This window comes from Mirounga angustirostris, unplaced genomic scaffold (genome assembly GCF_029215605.1).
Source record: "Mirounga angustirostris isolate CCGP_5_RB_7025 unplaced genomic scaffold, mMirAng1.0.hap1 SCAF_11, whole genome shotgun sequence".
Classification (NCBI taxonomy): domain Eukaryota; kingdom Metazoa; phylum Chordata; class Mammalia; order Carnivora; family Phocidae; genus Mirounga; species Mirounga angustirostris.
Genome location: NW_026991719.1, coordinates 39731210 through 39746495, shown reverse-complemented (window position 1 = coordinate 39746495; position 15286 = coordinate 39731210). Strand labels below are relative to the sequence as shown.

General features: G+C 41.5%; 1 long non-coding RNA gene across 3 annotated transcripts in view; it reads left to right on the top strand.

The window, feature by feature from the left end:
- LOC135361922 (uncharacterized) overlaps positions 1-15286 on the top strand; it is a 71826-nt gene that overhangs the window by 22252 nt on the left and 34288 nt on the right. For all 3 annotated transcript variants that reach the window (XR_010406092.1, XR_010406091.1, XR_010406090.1), the window contains exon 4: positions 6239-6320. This is a non-coding gene — a long non-coding RNA (uncharacterized LOC135361922). The remainder of the gene's footprint in view (positions 1-6238; positions 6321-15286) is intronic.

Sequence of the window (15286 nt, the reverse complement as noted above, 5' to 3'; positions counted from 1 at the left end):
GGAACCCGGTAACCTTTGGCTCTTCCTTCCCTGGGGTGCCGCCTTGTGGTGGGTTGTGGGTCCCTCACTGACAAACTCCCGCACTGGTTAGTCACGGAGGAAAGTGAGTCAGCCAGTGTGTGACTCATTGCAAACTCAGTTCAGAGTAACAAACCCCATCGTACACCTCAGAGATCATGAGTCATTAGACTGAGACAGCCTGCTGGTGGATACGATTTGGAAAAACTCCCCTATTGTGATCTTTCAACCCTTTCTCCTCTTACTATAAATGGGCTTAGAGTAAACATTAACAAAAGAAGAAAGACGTTACTCATTAGTGTCTTTTGGGGATTCAATCTTGATTTTAGCTAATTCAGTATTATTCACACTTTACTTTGTTCTGTATGGTTATGTGTATATATTTTAAAATTAAATATTTTAAAATTATATATATACACACACATTTATATCTATCAATCTGTTTATAGCTCCATGTATTTTGAGTGTGTGTACATGTATATGTATAACTAATTCTCATTACTGGTAAGCCTTGTTACCGAAAGTTAAGAGAAGAGGCTGTGATTGTACCCTGTAGAGGCCCTTTTGGTATCTGGACTCCCTCCTGTGAAAATTTTACTCAGGTAGGTGTTAATCCATCACTCATTTATGAGTCCACAAACAGGAGAAACTTTATGCAAAGAATCACATCCATTTTCTTTCCACTTAAGTTATTTCTAGGGAAAATATGTTGACAAAGCATAGTAGTCCACTAATATTCCATCAATTCAAATAGCTACCATGGTAACTGCTAAGTTCTTATCTAAAGAGTAGGACCAATTTTCGAAATCTGTATAAAGATACCATTTATTTGCAACTATTGTCAGGGGAGAAAAATACATGTGTCCTAAATAATCAATTGTTTAGCTATACACGCCGGGTGTTAATGTCTTCAACTCCAAACTACATTAATAATGAGCAAACATATGAGCCAGCTTATTCTGCTGTAGCTTTTCACTCGTCCACCTGCATGAAAATAAAGAGAGAGACGTTACAAGAATTGACAGATCTGGGGTGGATTCAGTGCAAATAACACTTTAGAGACATTTGAAACTATGGTATTCAGCTAAGTGTTCCCATAGTTTAAAGCTATATTCGTTTCTGAGTGTTGCCAAGGATCCGGGTGCTATGAGCAGCTTGCAGCAGAGATTTGTGTGGTTGCTATGTGCAAAAGCCCTAGAATAAGCAAATGGGAACTGATATCAAGGTGGGTAAATATTACTATAGTAACGACTCATTTCTATAGGAGAAATTTGGAAAATAAACCTAGAATCCCTGGAACACGGGTAGAAATGCATGTTGCACAAAATGGACAGTACAGAAAAGCAAAAGTCAGGCTTCCACTTCCATTAAGAATAAAAAAATTTTAAAAATATAAAAAACATATAATTCAGTGGCCTCAAATAAAAATTTCAGCAATGTATCAAAAGGATAATAAAAAAAATAAAAAAGAAACAAGAACGACCTCAAATGAACAATTTTCTTCTTTTTCTAGTTCTTTGAGGAGTCAACTAATCCTAATGTTAGCAGAAGGAAGAAAATAAAGATCAAATCAGAAATTTAAAAAAAAGAATACTTTTCTTTTTGATATGGGCTAATTGAAAACATTATGTTTTGAGTGACTATCTCATGCCCTGTTGAGCATGGATAAAATCACAAGAGAAAGGGATAGTGTTCCATTTTTTTTTTTTTTAAGCATGACACAATACCAAAATACGCTTGTCGTATGAAATACAGTGTTCTAGAGAAGCTAATTGTATGTCTCCTTTAATTCCATTATATCAAATAACTCTTGATCATGAAATTCTTTTTAAGATTGATTTATTTATTTGAGAGAAAAAGATTGAGAGAACACGAGCAGGAGGGGCAGAGGGAAATGGAGAGAGAATCCCAAGCAGACTCTGCGCTGAGCGCAGAGCCCGATGAGGGGCTTAATCTCACAATCCTGAGATCGTGACCTGAGCCGAAACCAAGAGTCAATGCTTTTTTTTTTTTTTTTAAAGATTTTATTTATTTATTTGACAGAGAGAGACACAGCGAGAGAGGGAACACAAACAGGGGGAGTGGGAGAGGGAGAAGCAGGCTTCCCGCCGAGCAAGGAGCCCGATGTGGGACTCGATCCCAGGACCCTGAGATCATGACCTGAGCCGAAGACAGACGCTTAACGACTGAGCCACCCAGGCGCCCCCAAGAGTCAATGCTTAACTGGCTGTGTTATCCAGGTGCCCTGATCATGAAATGTTTTAAATACAGGCTGGATCTCTTGGGTTGCCCTTTATCTGACTCTTTCATTTTTAGTAGGATAGAAAAAGGGCCACACCATTATTAAAGCAAATTTTTTTACTATAAAGTATTGACAATTAGGTTTCTTTGCTGTCTTTTCGTCTGCTGTGGTGGTCTCAACCCTTGCTGCTCATTAGAATCACCAGGAGAAAGTTTTACAAAATATAGATACCTGGGTTCTACCTCAAATTTCTGGTTCAATTCTGATTCAAGGTGGAACATGGGCATGTGTGTGTGCGCGCCCACGCATGTATGTGTATGTGTTTAAACTACCCGTGTGGCTCTAATGTTTGGCCAGGGCTGAGAATTACTGTTCTAGACCCTTAACAAATCCTTAACAATTAACCACATTGTATTGATAATCTGTAAAATGGCATAAAAATTGTAAGCTTAGGTAGATGGCACCAGGTTATGTCTAGAGTGTCTGGGAGTCTCCTGCAGCTCTGAATTTCTGGAATTTTAGTCCCATGTCCTGTAGGTGATGTCTGATTATTAGCCAACTTACTTGAGACCCTTAGTAAGGAAACCCCTTTGTGAAAAAGGCCCAATCTGGTGGGGTGGGATGCCTGACTTAAGAGGTGGCTTCACTCAGAATGATGGTCCCCCAATTCTGCAGTGAGAGATTTCTGTAAAACAGTCCTTTGAGATTGGTTTTATTTCACTGGGACAACTCAGGACACTGAGGCTTAAAGAGAGTATCTCATTAGGAGGTGGCGGAGCTAGGATTTGCGAGTGGATTGGTTTGTCTCTTGGACACATGCTTTTTCCCGTTATCACACTGTTTCTCACAGGTCGAGTGGATCTTCCATGGCCTCGGTTGCTTGTGCTATGGTGCGCATAGAAATAAGATGGACTGAGGGCTCGTGAGCAGCCCCTGCTGCCATGGCGAATACCCATGTATTTGAACACATTTGGACTAATGTGAACAAATGCTCATTAGTGATGGGTGACATGTATGTCCTTAATGCTTGCAGACTGTGAAGACTCTTTTATTGTTTTTATGTATAAGTTCTACTGTGGTCGTCTAACATATATATGTAAAAGGGGTTCTTACAGTCCTTTTCAGGGAAGAACGATTGGAGTAGCCTATTAAAACCATATTTATTGAATGTATTAAATGTAATTTATTGAGGGGCGCCTGGGTGGCTCAGTTGGTTAAGCGACTGCCTTCGGCTTGGGTCATGATCCTGGAGTCCCGGGATCGAGTCCCGCATTGGGCTCCCTGCTCGGCGGGGAGCCTGCTTCTCCCTCTGACCCTCCCCCCTCTCATGCTCTCTATCTCTCATTCTCTCTCTCGCAAATAAATAAATAAATAATCTTAAAAAAAAAGTAATTTATTGAGAGTTCTGTAAAACTTGTCATCTAATAATGTGAGGTAGTTCCTGATGATTGATTTTTATTAGCTGAATGACTGGTAATGCCTTTGCTCAGAACTTTACGTGTCAGGTCAAGAGTGTAAACTTATTAATGGGGAAGTACCCACCTTCTAGTTATAGCAGAGATAATTACAAAAACAATTTTCATTTACTGACCTTCTGTTACGGGACAAGACACTGCAGATGTATTCTCTCTAATCTTCATGAGTTAAGTGGAATTCTTATTTTGCAGTACAGAAAACTAGACTTTGCTAAAAAAAACCCCCAAGACTGCAGTGCTAGTAGGTAATAGAGCTAAGATTGAAACTTAACTTTTCTGACTCTAAAACCTTGCTTAAGAGCTGTCCTGGTAGGGAGACTCTTCCTTCCTGTTAGTCCTCTTTTTTTTGTTTTTTTGTTTTTTTTAAATAAAGAAATTTCACTGAAAGTGTTTCTTCAAAGTGATTGTTCCAAATTAGTTTATCCTTATGTCTCAAAGAGCCGTTTACCATATGGATCTCCCCTTTCCCCGTTTGGTAGCTCGTTCTTTGGGGATTTTTCACAACCTCTTATGTATGTATGTGTGTGTATGAAATACAATATACGTGCAGAAATGTGTTGGAAACAGTGTGCGGCTGAAAGATATTGTAAACAAGCACCCATCTAACCACCACCAAGGCCAAGAAATGGAACCTGGAAGCCCTGTTCTTCTCCCTCCAGTCATTATCCCTTTCTTCCAGAGATACCCTGACTTTATGAAAATCCCTTCCTTGTTTTGCTTTTTAATTTTACTACTTAGATATTTATCTCTAAATTACGTAGTTTTGCCTGTTTCTGAACTTTATGTGAATAGATTAATAAAGCAGATACTTTTGCATCTGGCTTTACTTGCTCAACAGATTCCGTAATACCATTTTCTGCATAAGGATCATGCACATATTTTGTTAGACTTATTTCCATGTACTTGTTATATTTTTATGTGATCAAAATGGCATATTTGTCAAAATTTTATTTTTAACAATTGCTCTTATAAAATTAATAATTAATTTTTTTGAGCTTTGATGTTATGGTCAGCAATGTTGGTAATAAAAATCCTTTAACATCGTAATAATAGGGGCGCCTGGGTGGCTCAGTCGGTTGGGCGTCTGCCTTCCGCCTGGGTCATGGTACCAGGGTCCTGGGATCGAGTTCCGCATTGGGCTCCCTGCTTGGCAGGGAGTCTGCTTCTCCCTTTGCCCCTGCCCCGCCCCCCTGCTCATGCTCTCCCTCCCTCTCTCTCTCTCAAAAATACATAAATAAAATCTTAAAAAAAAAATTAAATTGTAATAATAGTGAGGCCTTTGATTTTTTTTTTCTATGAACATAGTCTTCTCATCTGTAAATAATACCCCCTTTACCTTCTTTTTTAACTCATGTCTTTTTCTTGCCTTATTATCATGGCCAAGACCTCTAGTACAATGTTGAGTAGAAGAAATGGTGGTAGACATCCTGTCTCATTCCCTTTTTGGGAGTGCTTTTGATATTTTACCAGTTAGTATTACGTTTATTATAGGTTTTTGGCATGTATCTTTTAGAATAGGAATTTCCCTTCTGTTGCTCAAGTTATTTTTTTAATCAATAGATGTCACTTTTTCTATATCGAGATTAGAATATGATTTTTTTTCTCTTAATCTGTTAATATGGTCAATTATATTGACTTTTATTTTATTTTTTTAATTTAAATTCAATTAGCCACCATATAGTACATCATTAGTTTTTGTATATTGACCGGCTTTAAAAATAAATAAATAAATAAGGGTGGAGTCCAGATTTAAATTCAGTTCGATCAGGGTGTTAGGATCCTTTTGAAATAATGCAGATTTGATGTGCCTAATATTTTCTTTAAGATTTTTGAATCTGTGATCAGGAATGAGACTGGCCTGTAGTTTTCAGCTCTTGTACAGCTCTAATTGTGTTTTTGTACTTGGCTCAATCTAAACTCCAGGCTGTGGAAAGTGCCCCTTGCTCCTGTTCTCCGGAAGGATTTGTATAATTTAGCCTTAAATCTTGTGTTAAGTGTTATTGCTTCCTTAAATTTTTTGGTAGAATGTGATGGTGTAGGTCTGCAGTTTATTATTATTATTTTTTTTTCTGTGGGAAGGTTTTTAATTACTCATTCAGCTTCTTAAAGGACTGTTCGGGTTTTACATTTCTTGGGACTGTTTTGGTAGGTTGGATTTTTTGACAATTTTTCCAAGTTGTCCAAAATGTTAAACTTTTTGGGATAAAGTTGATTGAAATATGCTCTTTAACTATCTTCACTATCTGCAGCTAATGTCTTTTTTCTCTGTTCTGTTCCTCAGTCTTCATTCAAAGGTTTGGCATGCTTATTAATATTCTCCAATGGCTAGCTCACACCTTTGCTGATTGTCACTGTTTTATGCTTGTTTTCTATTGAATTTCTGCTCTTATTAGTATTTCCTTCTGTGCGCTTTCTTTGGCTTTATTTTGGTCTGGAGATGCATACTTAGCTTTGTAATTTTTAGCCGCTCTTATTTTCTAACATATATATTTCTTTTTTTAAGTAACCTGTACGCCCAACGTGGGGCTTGAAATCATGACCCCGAGATCAAGAGTGTTACATGCTCTACCAACTGAGCCAGCAAGGTATCCCTCTAACATATATATTTCTTGTTTTAAGTAGTTTTGGCTTCATCACACAAGTTTTAAAATGTAGTAAATTTGTTATACGGTTTAAAATATTTTCTAGTTTTTACTGTTTTTTTCTTTGACCTAAGAGTTACTTAGATGTTATTTAATTTTCAAATAAATTGGGGTTGATTTAGTTCTGCTTGACAAAACATCATTTCTATTTCCTTTAGTGTAGTTCTGCTAGTGATGATTTTTTTCAGTTTTTGTTATTCTTTTTTTTTAAAGATTTTATTTATTTGTCGGAGCGAGCACGAGCGGGGGGAGGGGCAGAGGGAGAGGGAGGTCAGCAGACTCTCTGTTGAGCAGGGAGCCCCACACAGGGTTCGATCCCAGGACCCCCGAGATTATGACCTGAGCGGAAGCAGACACTTAACCGACTGAGCCACCCAGGCGCCCCTAAAGATTTTATGCTCTACATCCAATGTGCAGCTCGAACTCACAACCCCGAGATCAAAAGTTACATGCTCTCCTGGCTAAGCCAGCCAGGTGCCCACCCCTAATTATTGCTGCTTTGAATGTAATCTTCCTCTTTTCTCTGGCTCCTTTTAAAATTTTATCTGCATCTTTTAATTTTCTGCATTTTTACTATATTGTGCCAAAAGCATAGATTTCATTTACCCCTTCTGGGTTTATTAGGGTTTCTTGAATCTGAGAGTGGAATCTTTAGTGAATTTTGGAAAATTCTCAGTTGTTATCTTTCTATGTTGTTTCTAGCCCATTTTCTCATTCCTCCATCTCCAATGAAATATGTGTTACTTATTTTAGTGTGTTCTCCATATGTCCTTCTGTTTCAGTTATCTGTTGTTGCACGTAAGTCACTAATAATTAGTGGCTTGGAACAGTTCATGAATACTGGGAAGCATGGTTCACTCAGCCCTGTCTTTAGAAACTAGCTACCATACCTCTTATCCCTGCAGTTTTGCCCATCCTTATGCCTCTCTGTAATTCATTTTGAATACTCCCCCCTCCAACTTAACCTTTCAGCTTTCTTCATCTGTTGAGTTTCTAATTTAAAAAAGATTGTTTTCACATGGAGAACTAGTATTTTCTTCTTTTTCAAACCCATGTCATTAAAAAAAAAAGTTTCCAGTTCCCTACTGAATTTTCTTTTTAAAGATTTTATTTTTAAGTACTCTCTATACCCCGTGTGGGGCTTGAACTCACAATCCTGAATCAAGAGTCGCATGCTCTTCCGACTGAGCCAGCCAGGCATTCCAAAGCCTACTGACATTTTTAAGTTTGGCTTTTAGCCCCTTCAATATGTTAAGCATAGGTATTTTATAGTCCCAATTCAGACAGTTTTAGTATTTGGAGTCTTGTTTGTTTTTGTTTTTTTTTTTCTGTTGTGTCTCGTTTCTGCTTTTTCTTGCTCATGATTGCTTTTTTTCATGCATAAATGGTTATGTTTGATTATGTTTGGATATTGTGCTTGAAAAGCTAAGATGCCTTACGCCTCTAGAGAATGTTTTTGTTTTCTGCTGTCAGATGCCCGAAGGTACTAGCTTTCTGGAATCCTCTTATTAATCTGAGTCATCTGAGCCACCCAGATGACTTGAAGCCTGGCTGTAAGTCCATATGAGGGTTGGTGACTTTCTGTTCACTGTCCTTTTTTTTTTGTTTTAATCCCCAAATGAGGTGGTCTACTCTTATTGGGCCCCAACTTCTGTTTTTTTCTCTCCCAGAGGCCATCAGAAATAACCTTCATCCTCTCATTTTCCTAGGGTATCAGCAGATACAGCCATGTTTTCACTTTTGTTTCATCTTTTTTACTTCCCAGCAACATGACAAGGTTAGTTTCAAGGCAAGAAAGCGCATCTCTTCCAAATCCAAACAGACAGCTTATTAAGAATTTGGAAGCCCATGGTGACAAAAAAGTAAAAGCTCGGTTAACAGGCCTCAGCAAAGGTCACCTGGAGTGCTGTCACACATAACTCAGATCATTTTTTTTAAAGATTTTATTTATGTATTTGACAGAGACAGTGAGAGAGAGAGCACAAGCAGGGGGAGTGGGAGAGGGAGAAGCAGGCTTTTTGCCGAGCAGGGAGCCCGACACGGGGCTCGATCCCAGGACCCTGGGATCCTGACCTGAGCTGAAGGCAGACGCTTAACGACTGAGCCACCCAGGCGCCCCTCAGATCATTTTTTTAAGGAGCAAGTCCCCATGTCCACACAAGTTACAATACTGTAGCATAGATAGACATCTACATAGGCATTTCTACATTTCATCGTGCCAACCAAGTGTAACTGTATCTGAGCAAAACAGCCCCATCTGTGTCCTCCCACCCACCTTGAGACTTGGTACTCAGTGGTTTCTCACAGTTTTTTTTTTTTTTTGGTTTCTCACAGTTTTAACAGCTCTTTGGTACCTGTTAAGGTATTCTTCTTTGCTCAGCTGTTACCTTCAGTGGGTATATTGGCCGTGATTATCTGGTCCAGTAAAAGTTGATACAATTTTTAGGATTGGTTTGCTTTTTAGCCTTTATTCCTTAGGTTTTATGTGCATTCTTTATACATCGAGGTAATACATATTAATGGTGATCTTGGAGGACCAGTAACTTGTCATACCCCTAGTTTAATATTTGTTCTGGTCAGCATTGGCTTCCTGTGTTTTGCCTCCTCTTTAAACTCTTTACAACCCTAGACCATTAGAAGAGCGTCCTAGGCACTGTCTGAGCCATTGCTTTTCAATATGGCTTATGTTCCTCCTGCATAAGAATTATCAGGGAGGAAGTTACTAAAAATGATCTGGTCCAATGACTGCAGTTTTCATACAAGGAAACACAACAAGAACAGTTAAGTACTTTGAATTTATTTATTTTTTAAAAGATTTCATTTATTTGAGAGAGAGAGCACAGGGGAGGGGCAGAGGGAGAGGGAGAAGCAGACTCCCTGCTGTGTGGGGAGCCCGATACAGGACTCAATCCCAGAACCCCGGGATCATGACCTGAGCTAAAGATGGTTGCTTAACCGACTGAGCCACCCAGGCATCACTAGTACATTGAATTTGAAGTTATGACTTAATTTGTTCAGATACAGTTACATTTGGCACAATGAAATGCATATGTAGAGGTCTAAGAGATGCGCTTCTGGCCATGAAACTAACCTTGTCATGTTGCTGGGAGGTGAAACAGGTGAAGCCAAAGCGAAACCATCCATCTCAGGAGGGAGGTGATCATTTGGCAGCCCTCCTCCTAGGAAAGCTACAAGCATTCTCTCTCAAGCCTTCTTACCAATTGGCTAGCTCTGGAGACCAAAACACCTGTTCTGTCAACACCCTTTCCTGGTGTTCAGGCTGTGGATGGAATGTCTTTTGAGAGTGAAGTTGACTCCATCTTAGAGTTACCTGAGATCTCCACAAACCGGTGGGTCAAGTTAAGAGTCTGTTAAGGTTTTGGGGATTGCTCCTTTGTTACTCTAGTTGTTTTCCATTTTTGTCCTTACTAGAAACTTGCTTAAGCTTGTTACTGTTTTATTTTTTGGTTGCTGTTTTGATTTATTGTTTGTTACCCTTCCCTCCTCTTTATCTTTACCATTATGATGCCCATCCGATAGTATTCCTTTAGCGGAGGTGGAATGGTGGCTAGAAAAGCATCAGGTGACCAGAGTTCTTTCCTCTTTCTGACCTTTGGGGACTTAGTTTATTTCTGGGAGCCTTGGGGTCTTCACATCCAGAATGACAGGCTAGATGATGTTTATACTTGGGCTATCCATTTCTTAACAAAATTCTTAAAATTAGGCATCTGCTATAGACTGAATGCTTTTTTCACCCCCCCAAATTCATATGTTAAAATCCTTTTTTTAAAAAAGATTTTATTTTTAAGCAATCTCCATACCCAATGTGGGACTCAAACTCACAACCTCAAGATCAAGAGTCACATGCTCTACTGCCCGAGCCAGCCAGGCACCCCCGTATGTTAAAATCCTAACCCCTGAAGTGATGCTATTAGGAGGTGGAACCTTTGGGAGGTGATTAGGTTATGAAGGCTGTGCCCTCATGAATGGGAGAGACTCCAGAGAGATCCATTGCCCGCCTTCCACCATGTGAGGTTGCAGCAAAAGGAGGGCTGTCAGGAAGCAGGCCCACACCAGACACCGAATCTGCCAGTACCATGACCTTGGACTTCTTAGCCTCCAGATCTGTGAGAAATAAATGACTGTGTTTATAAGCCATGCAGTTTATGGTGTTTGTGTTACAGCAGCCTGAACGGACTAAGAGAGCATCCGAGTAACAGTATTGCATACTCACTTGGATAGCTGAGTATCCCTGAGTTTAGAAGCATCCAGGCAGAAGCTAGACATTTGGGAGCCATCAGTTATAAATGGCATTCAAAATTATGAGCTCACATGAGGCCACCAAGGGAGGGAGCTGTAGAAGAGAAGAGGGGCCAGCTGAGCACTGAGTCCTGGGACATCCTCCTATTGCTGGTAAAGGCACAAAGAAGGAACCAATAAAGACCAAACAGCTGTGGCCCGGCAAGTAGGAGGAGAACCAAGAAAACGGAGTGTCTTGGAGAGTCAAATGAGGAAAGTGTTTCAAGAAGAGGGCTGTGTTAAATGCAACAGCTAGTTTAGGTAAGGTAAGGACAGAAAGTTTACCATTGGCTGTAGCGATGTGAGGTCATGGTGGATCTCGATAGGCACCCTTTTGGTGAAGGGATGGCATGGAGGGGACACACTTTAAGGGGGGGAGGGGAATTAGCAAGTTTGAGAACAGAAAAGTGGGGCTGTCACTGAAAGGGAGGGGGCATGAGGTCAAGGTTTTTCTTTTTGTTTGAGTTGGGAGAACCCAAGTAATTGTAATGTTCATATGCTGATAAGGATGATCCAGTAAAGGGAAAAACAGTTATGAAACAAGAGAAACTGGGGACAGTTACAGAACTGTTGTCTTGGATGAGGCAAGAAGGATCTAGTACACGAGGGGGTTGGCCTTACTTAAGAGTTTAGTGTATTCATGGGAGAGAAGGTAGAGTATGTAGGCATGTTGGAAGTCATTAGCACCAATGTCAAATATGGTCCAGTCTCTACCTTCTGGACACATGGTAGGATTGTGCTTGCCCACCTCTTATGACACGGTGGGGTCATGGAACCGCTTGTGACCGGTGAGTTGTTTTAAGCGACACCCGTCATTTCTTTGCTTTAGCATTTGATTGTCAGCGCAAACATCCTCAGAAGTTATTTTCCCCTGTGCTGTGGCCACCAGCAATGTTCCAAAATCCCTGAGTAGGGACAACATAGAGCAGAGCCCCTAGCTGACCATGACGGACATTAGTGTCCTCTGTTGTTTTAAGTAGTTGTTCTTAGAGCATAAGCTTAGCCTGTCCTGAGTGACGTAGGCACAGATGTAGACAGGAGGACGTACGTGATGGTGGGGCATGTGGAAAGTCTGTTATGATCGTATCTGGTGTTGCAGTGAAGTAGGACAGTAAGCCATTAAGCTGAGAGTGAGGATGGGGGGAAGGCGTTGGAGATTTGAGGAGAGAGCAAAGGGGATGAAATAGTCACGAGGGAGGATCTTCGAGTGATCGGACCAACAAAATGTATCATGATTATCAATCAGGCAGCACTCAGGGCCCACTTGAGGTTGGTGGCCATGATGGAAATGAATAGTTGGTATGGGTGTGTTTTTCATTACTGCTGTTGACTGAGTGGGCACAGGCATGGTGTAGGCAAAGAACTGGATTGAAGGAGGAATTGGATTTTGCCAAGCAAGTAAGACAGAGGGCGGAAGGGGAGTTGGAGATACATACAAGAGTGATTATGTAGCATATTCTTTTAGGACTTTTAATCAGCCTCAGACATATTCTTAGGGTAGTTGACACTGAGGACTGAGAGACATAGTAAAAGTCAAAGTCAGGTCATGTAGACCTTGGTTAAATTTACAAAGCACTTTTGCACATGGCAGAAGATGAGAAAGGGCAGATGGTACCTGGGTTGGCCATAAAACAGTGCAGCTCTTTTCTTTTGGGTTGATAAGAAGGCCCCTTGTGTGCCCATGTCTATCCTCTGTGCTTTGTGAAGTCTCTGCCATAGTGGGCCTTCTTCCTGTTCTTTTATTCCCTCCTTTCTTTCTCTTTTCCCCTATGTATTCCTCTTTAAAATATCTGTACTCCCCATGTGTGGCTTGAGCTTGACCACGATCCTCCTTGGCCTTCTTTTGTCTCTGCTTCTTTTCCCTTTGTTTCACTGTAGGATTTGGCTCTTTTTTGGGCAGGTGGGGAGGGAAGAGAAGATAGATGTGGTGGGTTACCACAATTCAGAATTAGGCCTGGGGGTTGGATCTGTAAGCTGTGAGTCACCCACATGAGAAGCTTAAGTCATCCCTCTAGATCACCTGTGAATTCTCCAAATGACAAGCGAGAAAACTAAAGCCTGAGGTTACTTGTGTTATTTATGCAATAAGGGACAATTGTTTTTGACTCACGACTCCCCCCCCCCCCACAACATAGGGAATGTGGCCCATTAATGGTAAGAATTGTCCCTAAATCTCCCAGTTGGTTTCATGTGCACATGTGCCTCTTTCAGACCACGTAGATTGAAATAATATCCCACAGGGCACTCAATCAAAGCTTCTGTTCTCTCTTTGCAGCTTCTAGGTACAGATGCTGGTTCTAATTATGGAACTGTTTATAGGGATGCCCCGTGTTGATGTTGGGTCACTAGAAAGCCAGAGGGGCCAGCTAGTTCTAAGAGTTGTTAAATGTGTCTCTTGTGTTTCTTTCTTTAGATAGGGACAGGGGAGGGCTGGTTTGAGGAGGCCCTGCTGTCTACTTTTGTACTGAGCTTGAACCCTGGGCTGAGAATCCCAGACGCCCATTCTCATGACCTTGCATGCAGCCCACCCTACCTGATTTGAGAGGTGGATGATGCTCACGTGGGGCCTCTGTGCTGTATCAGAGAGAAGCAATTCATACGTGGTGTGTTGGGGTTGATGTTGGGAGCCTGGTGTTGCCCACACGAAGGGAAGAGACAGGCTTTGGCCATTGGGAGATGTCCTCTCTCACTTCTGGGAGTCCCCAGTGCTCTCATTAGGGCTTTCTTTTTGGTATCTCCAAGATCTTGAGTGCTTCCTATTAAAACATGAACCTTTTTGAGAGGAAGAGAACTTAACAAGCTCCCTTGAATGCATACCGTGTACAGAGTCATTAATTAGCATTTCCTTTGGCTAGATTTGGGCATGATGGCTGTTGAGGGATGAGAAGGACAGGATCAGGCCTTGCCTACATCACAGTTTAAGCCTCCCCTTGGCTTCTCTACAGCACGTGAGTTGGGGGACTTGGTAGGGTTTGCCGATTTCAGCTCGGGGCCACAGATGATCGCTTGCCCTCTGACTCTTTGCACTGTGGCGCCTCTGCTTTGTTCCTCAGACCCTCACCAGGATGTATGCGCCTACTTCTGGCCTTTCCTAGCCCAGTATGCTGAGGGCTCGCCCAGGGTAAAGCCTCACAGATCGGGTCACCCCGCTTTCTGATCTGTACCTCTGGGCCGGCGCTCCGGGTTGGTGGCAGTGAATTCACTGAGATGGGGCGGGTGGAAGAAAAACTGCGGTGCCCAAATGGGTTTCCAAAACGAGCTTTCCCTTTTTTACGAAATAGACTGCAGTTTTGTGGAGGAGCATGCAAATCACCTAGAAGCGGTGCAAATATCTTTCTCATCTCGTTTGTGATTTCATGTGCCTGAATAATGCCTGCGGTGAAATTCAAAGGAGGCTGTGTTCAGAATCCTAGGTCCCAACAGCCAGTTGGGTCCTGAGTGACTGGGAAATGCGGTCACTTAGTACCTGCTTCTTAACGCCTAGGGCCAAGATACAGAACCGTTCATTACATTTCTTTACAGGAGAAATAGCCCTGGATGTCCGAGTCCATTCCCTTCTGTCTGCTTTCTAACCAGCAGAACGTGGAAATCTGGAGCTTTCGAAAATGGGCAGTTTCCTTCAAGATTAGCCCTTTCTGAAAGGAAGGCTGGCCCAATAAGAGATTGCCCTGCCTTTTTGCTCTGGCAACTTAAGAGTTATTATTGTTCTTCTCACAAGTGTTGTCTCTGTAGAGTAACTTTTCCGTTTTGGGGGGAATGCATGCCAGATTGGGGTTTTCGAGTACTGAGAAAGTAAAGAGAGTTTTGGAATAGAGGGAGCTGGTGCAGGAACCTTTCACGAAGTCACAGTTGTTCGGAACAAACACTTGGACCCTCTGGCTCCGCGTGAATTATTCATTTTGCTGCCGTCGTGATAATAGCCACAGTGTTCGGGCTCTAAGGCTGTCTTGTGATATATCCTTCTTTTGCTAAAAGGCTACAGATCAGCAGCAGCCTCATTTGATTTCGAAGCCAATTCAGCATACCACGCATACCATTCGAGAAGAATGTGGGGATCCTGCCTGCTGTGAAAATGTCATGCATGCTTAAAATGACAAAGTTTGTCACAAGCCATGGCTGCCAGTACTTTTTAATTCTTCTTCTTGAATCTTCGAAGCGAGTTCATTGGAAGGGTTTTCATTTTCAGTAAGAAAACCCACTGAATTACCTGTTTTGTTTTCTAGCATCAAAATTGTTGAATTGGAAATGCAGAATATCCAAAACGTAGAGCGAAGGCAGTGTGTGTGTGTGTGTGTGTGTTTTTTATTGTGGTAAAAACAAAACACCGCATAACAAAGAATTTGCCATTTCAGCCATTTTTAAGGGTCCACGGTACAGTAGTGTTAACTGTATTCACATGGTTGTGCCACAGACCTGTAGAACTTTTCCATCTTGTAGAACTTTTCCATCTTGTAAAACTCTAAGTCTGACCCATTAAACAACGTCTCCCCTCTCCCTCTCCCCCTCCCCACCCCCAGCCCCCCCTTCCCCCTCCCCACCCCAGCCCCTGGCAACCACCATTCAGCTTTCTGTTTCTAGGATTCTGGCTACTTTAGATACCTTGTATAAAT